This window comes from Rattus norvegicus, chromosome 6 (assembly GCF_021556685.1).
Source record: "Rattus norvegicus strain SHRSP/BbbUtx chromosome 6, alternate assembly SHRSP_T2T, whole genome shotgun sequence".
NCBI lineage: Eukaryota > Metazoa > Chordata > Mammalia > Rodentia > Muridae > Rattus > Rattus norvegicus.
Genome location: NC_141539.1, coordinates 89,557,441 through 89,578,902, shown reverse-complemented (window position 1 = coordinate 89,578,902; position 21,462 = coordinate 89,557,441). Strand labels below are relative to the sequence as shown.

General features: G+C 40.5%; 1 pseudogene; it reads right to left on the bottom strand.

Moving 5' to 3' along the window:
• Positions 1-3,318: 3,318 nt before the first annotated feature.
• On the bottom strand, positions 3,319-4,216 carry Vdac1-ps15 (voltage-dependent anion channel 1, pseudogene 15; annotated as a pseudogene).
• Positions 4,217-21,462: the final 17,246 nt, after the last annotated feature.

Below are 21,462 nucleotides of genomic sequence, written 5' to 3'. Positions count from 1 at the left end.
TTCCACCAGAGGACTACTTAACCTGATAAACAACTTCAGCAAAAGGCTCAAAAAAATAAGTAGCCTTCCTCTACTCAAAGGATAAACAGGATGAGAAAGAAATTAGGGAAATGACACCCTTCACAATAGTCCCAAATAATATAAAGTACCTTAGTGTGACTCTAACCCTGAAAGTGAAAAATCTGTGTGACAAGAACTTCAAGTCTCTGAAGAAAGAAATCAAAGATCTCAGAAAATGGAAAGATCTCCCATGCTCGTGGATTGGCAGGATTAATACAGTGAAAACGGCTATCTTGCTGAAAGTATTCTACAGATTCAACTCAATCCCCATCAAATTCCAACTCAATTCTTCATAGAGTTAGAAAGAGCAATTTGTGAATTCATTTGGAAAAGCAAAAAACCCAGGATAGCAAAAACTGTTCTCAACAATAAAAGAACCTCTGGAGCAATCGCCATCCCTGACCTCAAGCTGTCAGAGCAACTGTGATTTAAAACTGAATTGTATTGTTACAGAGACAGACAGGTAAATCAATGAAATAAAATTGAAGACCCAGAAATGAACCCACACACCTTTGGTCACTTTGACAAAACTTTGACAAAGGAGCTAAAACTATCCAATGGAAAAAAAGATAGCATTTTCAACAAATGGTACTGGTTCAACTGGCAGTTTGCATGTAGAAGAATACAAATTGATCCATTCTTATTGCCTTGTGCAAAGTTCAAGTCCAAATGGATCAAGGACCTCCATATAAAACAAGGTACACTGAATCTAATAGAAGAGAAAGTGGGTAAGAACCTCGAACACATGGGCACTGGGGAAAATTTCCTGAACAAAACACCAATGGCTTATGTTATAAAATCAAGAATCGACAAATGGTACCTCATAAAATTGCAAAGCTTCTGCAAAGCAAAGGACACTGTCAATAGGACAAAACGGCAACCAACAGATTGGGAAAAGATCTTTACCAATCCTACATCTGTTAGAGAGTTAATATTCAAAATATACAAAGAACTCAGGAAATTAGACTCCAGAGAATCAAATAAAATAGATTTTTTATTTGAGCTAAACAAAGAATTCTCAACTGAGGAATATCGAATGGCTGAGAACCACCTAAAGAAATGTTCAACATCCTTAGTCATCAGGGAAACGCAAATCAAAACACCTCACAACAGTCAGAATGGATAAGAGCAAAATCACAGGTGGCACCAAATGCTGGTAAGGATTTGGAAAAAGAGGAACACTCTTCCATTGCTGGTGGGATTGCAAGCTGATACAACCACTCTAGAATTCAGTCTGGTGGTTCCTCAGAAAATTGGACACTGCACTACCTGAGGACCCAGCTATACCACTCCTGGGCATATACCCAAAAGATACTCCAATATATAACAAGGACAATGCTCCACAATGAACATGCGCCATTATGTTCATAGCAGCCTTATCTATAATAGCCAGAAGATGAAAAGAGTCTAGATGTCCTTCAGCAGAAGAATGGATACAGAAAATGTGGTGCATTTACACAATGGAGTACTACTCAGCTATTAAAAACAATGACTACATGAAATTCTTAGGCAAATGGATGGATCTAGAAAATATTATCCTGAGTGAGGTAACCCAATCACAGAAAAACACACATGGTATGCACTGACTGATAAGTTGATATTAGCCCAAAAGCTTGGAATAACCAAGATACGATTCAATAAGCCACATGAAGCTCAAGAAAATGGAAGATCAAACTGGATGCTTCAGACCTTCTTAGAAGTGGCAACAAAAATACTCATAGGAGGAAATATGGACAAAGTGTGGAGCAGAGACTGGAGGAAAGGACATCCAGAGACTGCTCCACCTTGGGGATCTGCCTTATATACAGTCACCCACCCAGACAATATTGCTGATGCCAAGAAGTGCATGCTGACTGATACAGCTGTCTCCTGAGAGGCTCTGCCAGAGCCTGACAAATACAGAGGCAGATGCTCGAAGTCAACCATTGAACTGAGAATGGGATCCCAATGGAGGAGTTAAGAGAAAGAACTGAAGGAGCTGAAGGGTTTTGTAACCCCATAAGAACTACAATATCTACCATCCAGACCCCCCCCAGAACTCCCAGGAACCAAACCACCATCCCAAGAGTACACAGAGATGGACCTATGGCTCCAGCCACATACATAACAGATGGCTTTGTCTGGCATCAATGGGAGGAGGTCCTATCAAGGTTTGGTCCTCTCAAGGCTTTATACACCAGTTTAGGGGAATGTCAGGGCAGGGAGTTGAGAGGGAGTGGTTGGGTGGGTAAGGAAGCACCCTCATAGACGCAGGGGGAGGGGGGTGGAATAGGGGGTTTCTGGAGGGGAACCCAGGAAAGGGGGTAACATTTAAAATGTAAATAAAAATAGCAAATAAATGACAAAAAAAAAACGAGACACAAAGATTTTCGACAAGTTTTATTTTGAGATTTCAGTATTTTATTCGTTTTATTTTAAGTGATGTTAATTACAGCTTTCGAAGGGGGAGAGCTAATTACACACAAAATGGAAGACTCTATACTGTACCCTTTAATCTGTTAAAAAAATAGTGGTGTGGCTACAAGAAGAGTCCGTTAAGATCCCTAGTGTTGTCAGGGTGTGACCACAATCACAGGCCCAGCTCAGAGCTGGAGAACCCGGAAGCTATTTCATACTCTGGTGCAATGGCAAAAAAAAAAAAAAAAAAAAAAGGAATTAAAAAAAAATAGAAGAAAGAAAACCACACGACAACACAAGAAAGAATTAAGTCCTGAATGACTGGCTCCATCATGCCCACCCTCTCCACCATAAAATGGCACAAAAGAAATAGCTAGCCACACCCTAAAGACTACTTTTGGTGTAAAACAGGTAACTGATGGGCTAGGATGGGAACAGGGCACGATAGGAACAGGGCGTGGCCATCTGTCTAAAAAAAAAAAACTCGTCCCTTTCACGTAGGTGTGTACATGCTTGAGAGCAGACAGGATCGGGACACCAGGGTTCGATGTTCAGGAAGCCACAATTTCATGTGTGGATTGGATACAGATTTACAAAGAGTCCACACGTTCCCAGCCTCCACTTGCAGCCTGGCATCTCTAGAGGAGCTCCTCCCCAACCCACGCCTACAGCTAAAGAAGACCCTACCTGGAATGGGGTTTCCGCTGTACCTCTAAAATGGTCAACACCTTAAAGCCGAGTCATTGTTAGCCTGGAGGTCTAACGTGGTATTTATCAACTCTCGTATCTCCAACATATAACATTAAAAGGTACACTAAATTCTAAAGGTAGCTATGCTGCAAAATAATTTAAAATTAACGATTGTACAATATTCATTTATGCTTGAAATTCCAGTCCTAAACCAAGCTTGTGGCTGCCCGCATTGACATTCTTGCCATCCAGCAGGGCTGACAGCGTCAGTTTGATACCTGGCTTTAGGGTCTGAGTGTACCCTAAGCCAATTAGACTGGAGTTGTTCACTTTGGCCAAAAAGCAGGCATCAGGGTCGACCTGATACTTGGCTGCTATTCCAAAGCGAGTGTTTCTGTTTCCTGCGGTCCAGGCGAGATTGACAGCAGTCTCCAACTTCTTGTTCACCTTCTGGTAAATGGAGCCACCAAACTCCGTCCCATCATTCACATTAGTATGAAGCTGGAATTCGTCTGTCTTGTAGCCAACTGCGAAGTTGCTCTGAGTCACTCGGGACTTCGAGGTTCAAAATTCATCTGGTAGCCAGCCAGCCAACCCTCATAGCCAAGCACCAGAGAACCCCGATTGAGGGCCCAGTGATGTCAAAGTCCACATCACAGCCCAGGTTGATATGCTCCCTCTTGTACCCTGTCTTGATTTTAGCATTTTTTTCCCCAGTGTTAGGCGAGAAAGACGAATCAAAGGTCAGCTTCAGTCCACGAGCAAGCTGGTCTTCCACGGTGGTCTCAGTGCCCAGGGTGTTGTCTGTGTTCCACTTCTCAGTAAACGTCACCCCATACTCCGTCCATCTGTATTTGGTTTCCAGACTGCAGTTCACTTTGGTGGTCTCCGTGTTGGCAGAGACTGAGCTAGTAAATTCCAATCTATTCTCGGACTTCGTTTTCAAATCAAGTTTTATTACGCCAAAGCCGTAGTCCTTGGTGAAGACATCCCTGGCGGACTTGGCAAGATCAGTGTATGTGGGAGGCACAGCCATATTCTCCGAGGCGGTGATGGCGGGAGCAGCCGCAGCTACTGCGCAGGTTGCGGCGAGGAGTCTGGGAGCGCAGGGACAAGTTTAAGGATAGGCTGGACTACATAATTAGAGCACAGCCTAGAAAGACCCTGAATCAGAAACAAACAAACAAATCCAAGCAGAGAACTCAGTAAAGGTACTCCTAAATTTTTTCCCTTTTATGAATATGTGCATTTGGTGGGAAAATGTATAAATGTGAAAGAAATAGCTTTGCCAGTAACTCATTCTTCCTCAATTTCCTGTGGCCAAGAAATTATTGGGATGATTCTAAGCTATCGAGAGGAAAAGGCCTCTCTGATAAATACAGCATTTGTCTTAAATAAAATAACATCTACAATGAACAAGGACTATGCCTGTCACAACCACCTGAAGTAGCCATTTGGGAGAATTTCAGAACCCCTGATCCCCTAAAACTTATCAAGGGCTGGTTTTGGTATTTTGTCTTTTTCTTCCCTCCTTTCGCCTAACAATTAGTCACTATCTGACTCACAACTAAATGTTCATAGCTGGAATCACTTGTGTTATATACATAGTGGTATAGAAATACCAGCCTTGAGTCAGACCTTGGTCTAACTTAATAGTGTGTAATATCTCCAAGAATATTTAAAATGCTGTCTAGTTTTTGTTATTACCGTTTTGGTGAGATTTGGAGTTATTTCTTTGATTCATTGCTTTTTATTTTTGCTTCACTATTTTTGTAGTTCTTGATTTTATGCAATTAAGACTCTATAAAATTGTGATTTAATAACATAAACAATTTCCCAGGAATAGACACATCTAAGTTCAAAGTCAGCATAGTCTACAGAGAGAATTCCAGGACAGCTAGGTCTACATAGAGAAAATGTGTCTCAAACAAACACACAAACAAACAAAAAAAAAAAAAAAACCCAAACTCCCAAGGAATAATATAATTAAATTGCATGCAACATACACATTACACATTCCATAATTCCAATTTAAATTTAAAATAACCATGACCCATAAGAAAAAATATCAGAGAGTAAAATATTCTTGCTATAGTAATGGGATAGCCTTTATCTTTCATTTTTTATTATATTGCTTGAGAGAGGGTAACTGTCAATGGAACCCAGGGCCTTCTACATACTAAGCAAACCAGCCACCATTAAGCTATAACCCCAGCCTTCATATTGATTTTTCTTTACTATATTAATGATTAGTCACTTTATCAAACCAGTTAGTCATGAAGAAGTAATGGTCTGAAATTATGGTGTCTCTCACTTCTATTATTCAGTAACAAACTGTGTGAAGCAAGTCCGATGTTTACACAGATCGAATAGTACACAAAATAAGGTGCCTTCAACATTACATTTTCTCGCTTAGAAAGCCTAACCTCCAGTTATCTTCCGAAGGCTCACACACAGTCAAATCTGTGTGTTCACACACCTTAGTAAATTCTCAAGGGAATTGGTTTATCAACCATTTCCTTAGGGAAGATTCTCAGTGTGGTTCTTATGCTTTCAATTTTGCTTGTGCAGCGGCTTATGCGGAGTGGTGGGGAGGGAAACTACAAATCAGAATGAGAATCAGACATGGTGGTGCACGCCAGTAGTCTCAGCACTGAAGGAAAGGGGGGTTCGTGTTGCTACAAAGCAAGCCCAAAGCCAGACAAGTCTCAATTAAAAAACAAAACAACAAACGAAAAAAAAAAATCCAGCCAATCAAACAAACAGAAACCCAATCCGAATAAAAGGAGATGTTCTTTTAAAAGAATTAAGAATTTGTCAAGGGTCAAGGTTAGATAATACAAAGTCATTCTACATATAAAAAGAAAGATATTGGGTGCTGGAGGGGCAAAAGAGAAAAACTGATCAGAATTTGAAGCAATAGTATTTTCCCAAAGTCCAGGTACACCCAAGGCTTATGGAGGGTGCAGACCCCTTGGGCCAGCCTTGGATCAACATGCAGGACCCAATCTCCCAAACTACACAAGGAACGCCGTATTCCGTCTTCTACCTGCCTGTAACCCGCAGCTGTTTGCTCCTGGCTGACCTGACATGGGATAGGGGTCTGTGCTTCAGTCCCAGAGACCAACCACATGACAAATGGCCCTTCCTCTCTATTCTTCAGGAATGGCATATGCCAGAACACTGTCCTGGGAGTCCTTCAGGACCATTAGCACCCAGATCCCATCAAACAGATAAAGCTTTCAAAAGTTTTCATTCACTCAAACGATTCATCAGGTTTTACCTCCTCCACTCTCTCATCATGGGAGAGGGAAATGTTAATAACTCCTCCATGACTTAAGCATGACTTAACCTTTTCAAACATTTAAATACTTTATATCCTTCAGGAAAACAAACAAGCAAACAAAAAACAACAACAGAAAAAGAAAGTTAGTTTAAGCAGTGTTCCCAGAACACAGATTCCTAGGTAAAATGAGCGAGTGAACCGCAACTGTTTTCACAGGTTGCAGGTCGCTCTCCCAGAGCACAGTAGCAATGCCTGGAACCGGGCGTCTTACTAGGCTCCTTTGTTAGAAATAAAATGTCCAAAGATGGCTTTTATGACAGACATAAAATGGTGCCAGTGTTTCTGCAGAAGTAAAGAGGGGTGTTCTGGACATCTTGCTGAGATTTCCATCAGCAGTTAGCGGTCCCTGCGGTTCTACCGCTGTTATTAACGTTTCATTAATTAGCATCAGGAGAAAAACACAGGCTAGATTGAAAAGCTCCGAACTTATACAAGAGAAAAGGGGAGGGGCCAAAGAGGGCTATTAATAGGGACAATTGAGTCTTGCAAGGCTTTCCATTCTCATCTGACAGCGCAGTAAAATCACACTTAGAAAAGAAATGACCACAGCTTGGACAAGAAGGCCCTGTTACACGGAATTATACTTTGCATGGACATTTTAAATTTTGTAAGTTTAATACGCCAAAATTTCAATTAGGATTAACTTGAGAGTTTTTAAAAATTTTTAAAAATATCTAATCCCCTCATCTAAAATATAAATGAATTTTTAAATCTTTAAAAGAACTCACATTCTTTAACTGGAATTTGAATTGAATTGGTGTTAGAGAATTCCTCACTGATTAGTAAGCAATTTTGAGCATGCAAGCCCTTTTTAGGAGGATAAATTAATCAACTTACCATCCTGTAGAATTTTAATTGTCACAATGAAATTATTAAGCAGAACATTAACAGCTTTATTCTTCATAAATTAATATGTTCAAAAATGATATAAAATAATGCATACTATCAGTCCTATAAGAGCACTTTGGGTTTCACTTCTCAACCCATGTTAAAAGGTAGCATTTAATTCTGATTAATCTCCCTCTCCCTCTCCCTCTCCCTCTCCCTCTCCCTCTCCCTCTCCCTCTCCCTCTCCCTCTCCCTCTCCCTCTCCCTCTCCCTCTCCCTCTCCCTCTCCCTCTCCCTCTCCCTCTCCCTCTCCCTCTCCCTCTCCCTCTCCCTCTCCCTCTCCCTCTCCCTCTCCCTTTCCCTATCCCTCTCCTCCTCCCCTCTACTTCTCCCCTCTCCCTCCCCCCTCTCCCTTCTGTCCCTGCCCCTCTTTCCTCTTCTCTTGCTCTCTCCTTCTCTCTCTCTCTTTCTCTCTCCCTCCCTCCCGCTCAACTTTCTCCCTTCCCCCTCTCCTGCAATAAGCAATACAGCATCATTTTTAAGTGAGGAAATCTTATGGTTGTGTAAAGGCAGGAATGTTCTCATATTTTAGGAAATGTTACATAATTTCGAAAACAATACGTTGTACAAAACTCCCAATACTCTACTATAAGTATGTTTTCTAATTATCTTCTTTCACAAAAAGACAAGAAAAGTGTGATTTCCACTTTTAGGCATCTCCACAGAACAGGGCCTGGGTAGAAGGTAGAGACAGTTATAGAGTATTGAAACATTACCAAACATTTAGGTGAGAAAAGAGTTATACCAGAGAGTGGTTCAGAGTCCTGGCAGCCAGGCTGATTCTATAGTCTAAATATTGGAATAGTTTAAATAGTAACATCACCAAGTGGAATTTAATATAATTCCAATTAAACAGTAGAATCACTCTTCACCTTTGGGCTGGTTTACCCTTAACTCTGTTGAGCCTCAGGCTTCCTTACCTGTAAGTGGGAATAACCAGTTGAATACAAATACTGTAAGCATTGTGTTGATGCTATGATAACATTGAGTTCAGCACCTGGTAACAAGAAACTGAACAGATGTCTGACTTCTTTTGTGAGAATAAGATTATGAGAGATAGTCCCCTATTTCTAACTTCATTGAACCTCCAAGAGAAGAGAGAGAGGTTGGAATTGGTGTGTGTTCCCCACTGACTGGCAATGGCTGTCTGCAATCCCCATGTTAAAACAAACACATGGGGTCAAGAGATACAACTTGGGGGTTAAAGTGGTAACCCACATTCAAGAAGTTGTGGATTCAGTCTCCAACATAAAACAAAAAATTTAAATAACCAATGAAGAATCCTCTAACACCAAGAAAACTTTGAATTTTGTTAGCAAAATCATAATGTATTAATATATTAGAACGATTTCTCGCAGAAAAAAACTCTAAGATCTTCCACCCCTAAACCTGGACCCGGGGGGGTGGGGAAGCATGGGTTAGTACTCTCTGCCTTTCCATACATGGTAGGAATGTGTGCTCATCAGAAATATTTCCTAAAAATGTTTTTTTAGCTTTACATTTAGTCTAACTTTTGTGTGAATAAGAAAATCCTCCCACAGTTATGAAAGGGCAAATCCACAGAAAATTACTAAATTAGCTTTGGTCCAGAATACTCCAATTTAGTCTGCCGGCACCACTCTTGCCAAGAACATCCCACCAACTGAGAGATCACCACAAGAAGTGTATGTATTTTAAAAGTACATTATGAATAAATTCGAGGCCAAATACTAAAAATGATAAATTCTTTTTTGAAATGTTTAAGCAATAGCAGATTATTTTGATAATGAGTTTTGAACATAACTAGTCATTTTAAATGAAAGATGTATTCAAAGAACACCAGTCTCAAAATCCACATCTTACCATGCAACTGATAATTTCCTAGTTTAAAAATAGGTTAAATGTAGAAAAAGTAAGCAATGCCAAAGAAAATACAATCCTTAAAACAATTTGAAAGCAGTGATTTTGCTTTTGGCTAAATTTGTATTATACACATTCATTAGGTCTACCAAAGCTGATTTTTAGCAGTTCAAATCACGTCTATTTAAGATCTATCTTCTGCTAAAGAAAATATATCAAATATAGATGCTGTCGCCATAACAATTGCATATTAACAGAATCCAGAAAGACAAAAAGGACTAAGTTATGTTCCCCAAGATATCAACATAGCCAATGCATTACCAGCCTATAGTTATTGCTAATTTCATCCCACACATCTATTACCACAAGCAGTTTTATTGCAAAGTAATACTAATGCTAGTAGCTAATAAGACGTGTTTAATTTTTAATTATATTGGGTTATTAAACTTCATTCTTAGCAAATGAGCAGAATAGTCTACTTTATCTACAAATTTATATTTTCTTCATGAGTTGTCACATGAATTACTGTAAAGAGAGCTGTCTAATGCAATTTATATGTAATGACTTTTAGTAGATTGCTTTGAAGAAAAGAAAAACCTGTATATTAATAATAGCATAGGGGTGTCTAGGAATCATGACTGATAATGTTGGCCTACTGCTTAAAACAGTAATTATTAAGTTTAACCACTAGAGAATCTTATACATTGGATTCAGCATAACTCATGCTTTTAACATTTTTCTTGTGTTCAAACACCTGCATTTCATAAAGTAATAGTATCACTCATTTTCTTCCTCTAATATTTAAATGGCCAAGGCAACTGTGGTGGTTGTAATAAAAATGGCCCCCATAGGCTCATATAATTACACGCTTTAGTCCCTGTAACCATGGATGGGTCTCCCTATTCCCACCCTTGGTCTGAATAATCACAAGGAGACTTATTTTTATTTATAAGCTTTTTGGCTTTTATTCTAGGCTTGTTCCCAACTAATTCGTAGCTTACCTATCCCATTTATACTAATCTAAGTTCTGCCACATGGCTGATTACCTCCCCTTGGTTTCATAGGTCTTATTTCCTCTGAGTGACAAATCTCACATCTGTCTCTCTTTCCTAGAGCTACTCTGTCTTCAAGCCCCACCTTACTATTCTGCCTTTTGCTATAACCCCAAAGACTTTAAATTTTAAGCAATCAGAAGGTGACTTAGGTGGACAAGGAAGGACAGAGATACATCATCATATAGTTTACAAAAACATCATTGTGACAAGTGCCCAGTAAATGAAATATATGTGAAGAATTAAAAGGATTAGTATGTGTGTCCATGTTGAAGGAGGTGTATCAGTGGGGGAGAGGGCACTTTGAAATTTCAACAGCTAACACCATGTTCATTGTTTATTTCTGTGCCTACTGCCTGTGGATCAGGATGTAAAGCTCTCGGCTACTGTTCCAGCACCATGCCTGACTGCATGCTACCATGCTCCCTACCATGGTGATAATAGACTCACCCTCTGAAACTATAAGCAAGCCCCTAATGAAATACTTTCTTTCATAAGAGTTGTCTTGGTCATGGGACAACTTTACAGCAATAGAAATACTAACTAAGACAGCAACTTAACAAAAGAAAGTTTATTGTGGACTTGAAGTGTCAAAGGGTAAGTTATCATCATGGCACAGAGCATGGCAGCATGGAAGCAGGCCTGGTGCTGGATCAATAGCTGAGGTCTTGCACCCTGATCCATAAGCATGAGGTGGAGAGAGTGCTAACTAAGAATAATTTGGAGTTTTAAGATCTCAGTGTCTACTTCCAGTGACACACCTCCTCCAACAAGATTACACCTCTTAATCCTTCCCAAACCATTCCACCAACAAAAAACATGCACAGAATAAGAGACTTTAAGGTACTTAACTCTAAATGGGATGTCTATACCATACACTGCCCCTCAAAGCTCAGAGATCTTCAAGGAATAGTGGGTAGGAAGATTTGAGCCAGAGATGATAGATGTCTTCAAAGGATGGTGTTTTCTGGATGCAGCAGGCCAGATGCTCATATAAACTCACAGACTTTGTGACAGCATGAATAAAACCTGCACAAACTCTACCCAGACCAGCAAGAATGAGAGTAGAGAGAAAGCCTGAAGTCACAGACCTATCTAAGAAGCTGTTGGCATTTGATAGCTGCTGGAAGAGAGGAAGCCAGTTTTCTTTAATAGTGTGAGCTCTGGTATACAGACCATACTCCAGGACAAGCTCCATCCCCAAGAAGAGTTGACCAAAAATAAGCTGGACTCCATAGACTTGAGAGAATGCACTATTTAATTCCTTACTACAGGTCAAAGTCTTAAATTTAATTATTGAAACTTTTAAAATACAAATACCTCCTTATCTCTGGATCATTTATAGTTGATTTCCTTTATATTCAGATCATTTATAGTAGATTAATTATTAAGCAAACATTTATTGAGTGGTATAAAGACAATGAGATTTGAAAAGGAGAAATTAAGCTGTAAGATTATACATACTTCAGCACTTTGGCTAGATGAGAACTGAATGATGGGAACTAATAATAACTGTAGAATAGTTTTGGAGGGCCTCGACCACACACCAAAAAAATAAGAAGAAATAAGAAGAAATAAGAAGAAAACAGTGGAACTTTCGCACTATCTTAAACACAATCTGTTATCTCCAGGCTGAGGGCATCATCTATGGGGAATCATGGTGGAGGGACTGTTTTTAAAATTGGAGTTGCTTTGTGTGTTCTGTTGTAAATGGATGTAAGAATGAGAATATTCAGAAATATATAAAACTACACAAGGGAAAAAAGAAGCGGAGAAATATGCAAAACTTAGATTTACATTATTAAGCTATAACCACATTCTCAGAGAGTGAGAGAAAAAAATCTTTATTTCTTTGGATTTTCAATACAACTGAACCACTTTTCTCCTCATTCGTGCATTCTAATGAATACCCTTTACTGCAAACTACTTACTGTATCAGCTGCTTTTCTCATTGCTGTAATACAATGACTGACAATGGAAGCCTCACAGAGAGGAAAGTGAGGTTGAGGTAATATGAAGCAACAGATCACATTGGATCTATGGTCAGAGTAAAGCAAGACGAACTTTGGTGCTCATCTGACTATATTTTTCTTTTTATTTAGTCTGGGACCCCAGTCTATGAGATGGCACCACCCACAGTCAGTGTGGGTTTTCCCTTCCATCTGTAAGTTGAGCCTCTCTGGAATCACTGTAACAGGAATACTGAGGTGTGTACATAACATCTTGTTGAGTGATCAAATAGACACCCTGCATCCACCCTTCCTCTTACTGGCTGAAGCTTAGCCACAAATGCATAGGCAAACAATATGCTCAATTCCCTTGTTGGGATTATTTCTCCTTTTCATGTTATTCCTCCCTGACCCCAAGTACTTATCTGTATTCACTATTGATTGAACTATGGTGTCCTTTAAGATGATCATTAACCAAAAGAGAAGGTATTAAACAGGGGGTATTTTTCACAAGATCCTAGATAAGTAGTTGACAGGTCTTTGCATGAGTACTTGAATGGTTCATTATACTGAACTACCCCTAAGGAAGTACACCAATTTCAGATAATTCTCTTACCATAACATCTCCTGTCCCAACACTCTCATCCTCTGTTAATGCCTCTGCAGCTTCCCAAGATAGATATAATTTTTAGATACAGTGATCTTTCATTTAGAGATGTAATTATAGATTGGAGAGACAGCTCAGGGGTTAGGAGTACTAGCAGAGGACTCGGGTTCAATGTTTAGCACCTATATGTTACACAGCACAATCCTGAGAAAGTCACAGATACTTAGAGTAATTCTAGGTCCAAAGGTTCCAATCCCCTTTTCTGGATTCTTCAAGCACCCTGCTCACATGCAGGCCAAACACTCACATAAAGTTAAAGTTAAAGTCCTTTAAAAATATTCTTTAAATTTTTGTAAAGAAAAAACTTTTTTTAAAAAAAGAAATGCAATCGAATCTACCCATTTATCTCTTTTCAATTTAATACATTTTTCATTCTCTCAACTATATCTCAAACTATGTGACTTCGACTTACTCTCCTTTTCTCCTAGATATACTTCAATTGGCCAGTAATTTTCACATTTGATGGGCTGAATGAGGTACAATCAATCAGGTAAGTTTTATAGGTCAGAGAGGATCTGACTTCCTTTGTGACTGAACCCATGACTGCATTGTAAGTTTGGGGTTTGGTACTGAAAAGTTTCATAGCATCATAGTTCCTATATGCTTTACATTTAAAGTCAGTGATACCCCTCACATGTTTTCATGTGTGCTATGTTTTACACCAGCGTGGTGGCTGCTATTTCATCACTTTTGTGGGGACCTAGGGCTTAAAGAGATAGCTCTGCAGTTAAGAGCACTTGCTACTCTTGTAGAGGACCCAAGTGGATCCACACCAGGTGGATAACAACCAGAGTATTCACATACAGATAAGCAGAAACACACACACATACATATAAATAGAAATGAGAAAAATATTGTTAATGTAGCACTTTCTGTTGGGAAGTTTAGTTTCTTTAAATTTTACCTTTCACCTTTCACTTCACCTAATCAGGATGATATGATATTGGTTCCCCCATTCAACACATTGTTCACCTTCCCCTATCTTCTCCACTTTCAAATTTAATGAGTCTATTATTTTAATAAATAGTTTTAAAATGTTTATGTCAATATTTCTAAGGCAAACTACTAGAGCCATATATGCTTTGGGCACTGTCTGACACAGCCATCAAGCCTGTTTCAAGTTTAATTTTTATACTTTTAAGTGGAGTATGCCTTGAAAGCTTGTTTGTGTTTTATTGTAGAAAAAAGTTTGAATGCCAGAAAACTTCATGGACAATATAACTAATTTCTAAAGATGAAGTGAGACGCTGGAGTGTGGGGCAGGCTTTCCCACAGGAGAGTACGGCTGGGGTTGTTTAGGACCCTGTGCTGACAACAGCATCACCACCTAGATTCACCCTTGTCCCTTTCCTCAGTGATGACTGAGTCATTCTATGATTTCAAAACATTATTTGACTAAGACTTCTGGACGGGGTGGAGGATATGATCTGCTGAATTATTTTAAGCATGAACTCAATACGTACAAACATCTACAGCATTTAACTCAATGGGTAGAATTCACATAGAGCTTCCAGACAGTCATGGAGCCTTGTAGAAATGCAGTTTTGAAATTGTTCCTGCTTCCTAAGTATCTGTAAAGGTAAATTAATCCTGAACTTAGAATATGTTTGTATGACTCAATTGCTTTTCTTCAGAATGAATGGATTAAAAATAATCAAGTTATACAGTATGATGATTCCACACACTGATCATCATTTTGGCAACAGAAATACTAAGTTTTCTTTACAATAAAACAGTTGACTGAATGGCTTATCTAGAGGAAACTGGTCCTAGCAACCACAGCTCCAGACATCACGGTGGCATCACCTTAGGACATGTAAAATCAGGACAAAGTCGGAGCTTTCCCGGTTGTAGGTTGATGTTTTTGGCACCTACAATCATGCTCAGAATTTGTTTCAGACTGAGCGATTTTATTACCATGCTAACCACACCCCCGTGTCACTGATTCTTCCCTAGGATCTACAGCCCCGAGTCACTGAAAACAAGGAGACTCATAAGCTGCAGCTTTATTTTTAGTTCACAGCACAATCTCGAGAGAGAGCCACAGATGTTTAGAGACAGAAAAAGAAGAAAAACAAAACTAGTAAGACAGAAATGATAGTCCTTTGGACTTTAAAGAGAACGCCGCTTTCTTTCTGAATCTTAATGCATGCCATCAAGGCCTGTGGCACACTCTGGAGAAGCACTGTCCTCTCAGCACTTTTTCTGATGCCTTTTGAAGTGTGACAAAAGGCACGAACGCAAAGGAAAGACGCTGCGTCCATCACATTGGTGAGCCAAGTTAGCAGTCTAACCACACAGGCCCTGTGAGGCTGATTCACAAGAGAAAAGAGAACTGCAAGTCGCCCTTTTCTAACTCAAACAAGCTTTTTTCTTTTCTTTCTTTCCTCTATAATCAGATGAGGACATTGTACTCAAGTTATACTAAACCATAAACATGTCAAAAATGGATTCCAAATATCACTTGTTCAAGTGCAGTTGCCCACTTGAGAAGTATGTATTATATATATATATATATATATATATATATATATATAAGATATACATAAACAACATACACAACATATACACATACCCATACATCATCATATACATCGTTATATACATCATATGCATCATCATACACAGACGCATGCACATACACATACATATATATGACAGAGGTCCTGTTCTATTGATATCTGCTTTACTGCCTCGAGATAGGTTCTTACACTCAACTGGAAACTGCTAGGCCGGCTGCTCAAGAAGCTCTCAGGATCTACCTGTCTCCACAACTCAATACTTCAGTTGTAGGCAGCCATGCCCTCCATGAATCTGGGAATTCAAATTCAGGTCCTCGTGTTTACAGAGCAAGTACACTTAGGCACTGATTCATTTCCCTTTAATGCTTCCTGTTTGCTTTAGAAAGTTTTATATCCTAAATATCTGTAAAGGTAAATTAACCCTGAACTTAGAATATAGTTGTATGATTCGGTTGTTTTTCCTTTGAATGAGTGAATTTAAAATAATGAGATCATGATTTTATACACCAACTGTTCACCTTTACGTCAGCAGAAACACGGGATTTTCTTCACAGTAGGAGATTGACTAAATGGTCTATCTAGTGGAAATTGGTCCAAGCAATCACAATCTCAGACATCAAAGTGGCAACACCTCAGGACACCCTAGGGCACGACCTAACAGAATTGACTTCAGTGTGAATCAGGAGGACACCATAGTGGCAGAAGTGAATGAAAGATCTAATGTAATGGTGCACTGATAGGGAACTCCTGTGTTACACACAGCTGAAGCGCCCACTTACTTAGACACACAGGACACAGAAACACACACACACACACACACACACACACACACACACACACACACGCACGCACGCACGCACGCACGCACGCACGCCGCATACATACTTTTGAATGCTTGTGCTTGCTATATATTATTAAAGGGCATTTGAATATTTTTATTGGTATCATAGAACTTTGGTACCAAATGTAGTTTATAGGTCAGTGGCATTGGCCTCTCTTGGGCAGAGGATATAACTCACTGGCAATATGCTTATCTAGCCTGTTAAACCCCTAGCACTATAAAAGATAAAGTAAATAAAAGAAATTAGTTAAAATCCAGGGTCTTAATCCTTTCCCCACATCTGTTTTTTGTTTTGTTTTTATTTGTTTGTTTTTGTTTTTCTGTGTAGCCCTGGCAGTCCTGCAATTTGATCTGTAGACGGGGTTGACCTTGAACTCACAGAAATACATCCACCTCTGCCTCCCAAATTCAGGGATTAAAGGCCTGTGTCACCACCACCAAGTCAAAATCTGCATTCTTAACAGAACCCGAAGTGGCCCATATTCACGCTAAGTTTGAGAGTTATGGTCAAGGCAGATGGAAAGTCATTTCTAGCTCCAACTTTCCATAGGCAGAATGCCTTACTCCTGCTCAAATACCTAAAGCACCATTAATACATCCAGTATTGAGGTTTGTGCTCTGCTTAAATTATCTGGACTAAAAGAAATGTGTAAGCTGTGAAATAATGAAGAAATAGCTGGCTGTGGTGGAGTATGAACGTATATAAAAGTAACTGAGCAGGAGAAACAAGTCTCACGGATAAGAGAACACATTTTATCTCTTCTAAAACTACAAAGAAGCACTTCTGAGGGAAAAAGTCATTATGTCAAAACAAAGTCTCATTTAAAATTAAAAATAGAATTGTTCAGACCATGGGGGCCTGGTGTTGTCATGGGGCGTTTTGTCCTTTTGTCTCACCCCGCTTACTTGCTGTGTCTATGGGCATGTCTGCTTCTAAGCAACCTAACACAAGTAACCCCGTCCACACTGAGTATAAAACTGTAATTTCTCTAGGCTGTCACGGAGTAGATATTTTTTAAAGATCTATTTATTTGTTTTATGTAAGTACACCGTTCACTGTCATTGTCTTAAGACACACCAGAAGAGGGTATCTGATTCCATTACAGATGGTTGTGAGCCACCATGTGGATGCTGGGAATTGAACTCAGGACCCCTGGAAGAGTAGTCAGTGCTCTTAACCACTGAGCCATCTCTCCAGCCCCCACAGAGTAGATTTTTAACAGGTATATGGAGAATAGTTAATACAGCAGCAAAAAGAAAGAAAGGAGTTCCCAAAACTCACTTAGCAGTGCTTACAGCCTGATGACATGGAGTTCTGTCCCAAAAACTCCAGGTAGAAGGACAGAACTGACCTACAAAAGTTGTCCCTTGCCTCAACATGCATTCCAGGGCATGTGCGTGTACCAGCACAAACACAACTACGACTACTACCACCACCACCTATAAAAATAGCAATGATAAGTTGAATAAATCTGTATGGAGAGCAGATGAAGTCTTGAGTAAATTATTGCCATGGTCACCTCATACCATGTCAAGGACCCCAGTGCTTCAAACCCATAGGATTGGCAAAGCCTTCATTGGGTAGATGTGTAATGAGTAGAAATGTTTATGCGGTACCAACATCATTGTCAAAATAGTAAATATATCCATCACCTCTGAAAGTTTCTTTGTGTCCCTTCATGAGTTTTGTTCTATTTCATGGTTAGAATACTTAGCATGAGATTGACACTCTTAATTTTTTGCAGCACAAAGAAGTGGTCGTAGCACCTCATAAATGCAAAACAAGTCTGGAAACCCCCTATACTATACCCCCATCCCCTTGCTTCTATGAGGGTGCTCCCCCACCCACCCACTCCCACCTCATTGCCCTAGCACTCCCCTACGTTAGGGCATCAAGCCTCCACGGGACCCAGAGTTTCCCCTCCCATCGATGCCAGATAAGGTAATCCTCTGATACATATGTTGCTGGAGCCTCGATGTGTACTCTTTGCTTGGTGGCTTAGTCTCAGGGAGCTCTGGGAGGGGTCTGGTTGGTTGATATTATGGGGTTACGAATCCCTTCAGCTCCTTCAGTCCTTCCCCTCACCCCTCCACTTAGGTCCCCATTCTCAGTCTGGTGATTGGCTTTGAGCATCTGCAACTGTACTGGTCAGGTTCGGGAAGAGCCTCTCAGGAGACATCCATATCAGGTTCCTGTCACCATGCACTTCTAGGCATCAGCAATAGTGACTGGGTTTTGTATCTGTAGTTGGGATGGATCCCCAAGTGGAGCAGTCTCTGGATGGCCTTTCCCTCAGTCTCTGCTCCACTCTTTGTCCCTGCATTCCTTTAGACAGGAGCAATTCTGGGTCAATACTTTTGAGATGGGTGGGTGGTCCCATCCCTCAGCCAGGAACCATGCCTAACCTCTGGATATGGTCGCTACAGGTTCTATCTCCCCTTTGTTGGATATTTCAGTTAATGTCATCTCTGTTGAGTTTTAGGAACCAACCTCTTCCATCCCCGGCATCTGGGACTTTTTAGTGGTTGCCCCCTCTTACCCATCTCCCGCTGCTACACACCTCCATTTAAATTCCTGACCCTTAGCCCCCCCCACATTCCCACATCTGATTCTGCACCCCACACCCCTTTTCTCTGCCCTATACCTCCCAGGTCCCTCCCTCCCACTACCTCTCATGATTGCTTTTTCCCCTTTCTAAGTAGGACTGAAGCATCCATACTTTGATCTTCCTTCTTCTAGGACTTTATATGGTCTGTGAATTGTATTGTGTGTATTCCAAGCTTTTTGGCTGATATCTGCTTATCAGTGAGTACATACCATGTGTATTCCTTTGTGACTGGGTTATCTCACTCAGGATGATATTTTCTAGGTTCATCATTTGCCTGTGAATTTCATGAAGTCAATGTTTTTGATAGCTGAGTAATATTCCGTTGTGTAGATGTACCACATTTTCTGTATCCATTCCTCTGTTGAGGGACATCTGGGTTGTTTCCAGCTTCTGGCTTTTATAAATAAGGCTGCTGTGAACACAGTGGAACATGTATCTTTGTTATATGTTGGAGCATCTTTTGGGTATATGCCCAGGAGTGGTATAGCTGGGTCCTAAGATAGCACCTTGTCCAATTTTCTGAGGAACTACCAGGCTGATTTCCAGAGTGGTTGTACCAGCTTGTAATCCCATCAACAATGGAGGAGTGTTCCTCTTTCTCCATGTCCTCACCAGCATTTTTAGCCATTCTGACTGGTGTGAGGTGGAATGGGTCATTTTGATTTGCATTTCCCTGATGACTAAGTATGTTGAACATTTCTTTAAGTGCTTCTCAGCCATACAAGATTTCTCAGTTGAGAATTCTCTGTTTAGATCTGTACCCCATTTTTAAATAGGGTTATTTGGTTCTCTGGAGTCCAACTTCTTGAGTTCTTTGTATATTTTAAATATTAGCCCTCTATCACATGTAGGGTTGGTAAAGATCTTTTCCCAATCTGTAGGTTGCTGTTTTGTCCTGTTGACAGTGTCCTTTGCCTTACAGAAGCTTTTCAATTTTATGAGATCCCATTTGTCTATAGTTGGTCTTAGAGCCTGATCCATTGGTGTTCTGCTCAGGAAATTTTCGCCAGTGACTATGTGTTCGGGACTCTTCCCCACTTTCTCTTCTATTAGACTCAGTATATCTGGGTTTATGTGGAGGTCTTTGATTCACTTGGACTTGAACTTTGTACAAGTGGATTCTTCTACATGCCAGCCACCACTTGAACCAGCACCATTGCAACACAAGTCTTAATGGTAGCATTAAGATACATCCTGGCGACCCGCGGATCCCGGCCCACAGCAGCTCTCTGCTCCCAAACCCCATGGGAGAGAGACCTCACCGCCTGGTCAGGTGGGCACTCCTTAGGCTGCAGAGCGGAGGAGACCACCAACACTGCCCACCCCTGCCCACATCCCTGGCCCAAGAGGAAAGTGTATAAGGCCTCTGGGTTCCCGTAGGGGAGTGCCCAGGAGCCGTAGGACACCTGCGCCTGAGACACCGCCGGAACCTGAAGGAAACAGACTGGATAAACAGTTCTCTGCACCCAAATCCCGTGGGAGGGAGAGCTAAAACTTCTGAGAGGCAGACATGCCTGGGAAACCAGAAGAGACTGCACTCTGCACACACATCTCGGACGCCAGAGGAAAACACCAAACGCCATCTGGAACCCTAGTGCACGGAAGCTCCCGGAAAGGGCAGCGCATATCTTCCTGGTTGCTGCCGCCGCAGAGAACTCGTGGGCAGCACCCCAAGAGCAAACTTGAGCCTCGGGACCACAGGTAAGACCAACTTTTCTGATGCAAGTGACCTGCCTGGTGCACTCAAGACACAGGCCCACAGGAACAGCTGAAGACCTGTAGAGAGGAAAAACTACACACCCGAAAGCAGAACACTCTGTCCCCATAACTGGCTGAAAGAAAACAAGAAAACAGGTCTACATCACTCCTGGCACACAGGCTTATAGGAAGTCTAGCCACTGTCAGAAATAGCAGAACAAAGTAACACTAGAGATAATCTGATGGCGAGAGGCAAGTGCAGGAACCCAAGCAACAGAAACCAAGACTACATGGCATCATCAGAGCCCAATTCTCCCACCAAAATAAACATGGAATATCCAAACACACCAGAAAAGCAAGATCTAGTTTCAAAATCATATTTGATCATGATGCTGGAGGACTTCAAGAAAGACGTGAAGAACTCCCTTACACAACAAGTAGAAGCCTACAGAGAGGAATCGCAAAAATCCCTGAAAGAATTCCAGGAAAACATAAATAAACAAGTAGAAACCCATAGAGAGGAGACACAAAAATCCCTGAAAGAATTCCAGGAAAACACAATCAAACAGTTGAAGGAATTAAAAATGGAAATAGAAGCAATCAAGAAAGAACACATGGAAATAACCCTGGATATAGAAAATCAAAAGAAGAGACAAGGAGCTGTAGATACAAGCTTCACAAACAGAATACAAGAGATGGAAGAGAGAATCTCAGGAGCAGAAGATTCCATAGAAATCATTGACTCAACTGTCAAAGATAATGTAAAGCAGAAAAAGCTACTGGTCCAAAACATACAGGAAATCCAGGACTCAATGAGAAGATCAAACCTAAGGATAATAGGTATAGAAGAGAGTGAAGACTCCCAGCTCAAAGGACCAGTAAATATCTTCAACAAAATCATAAA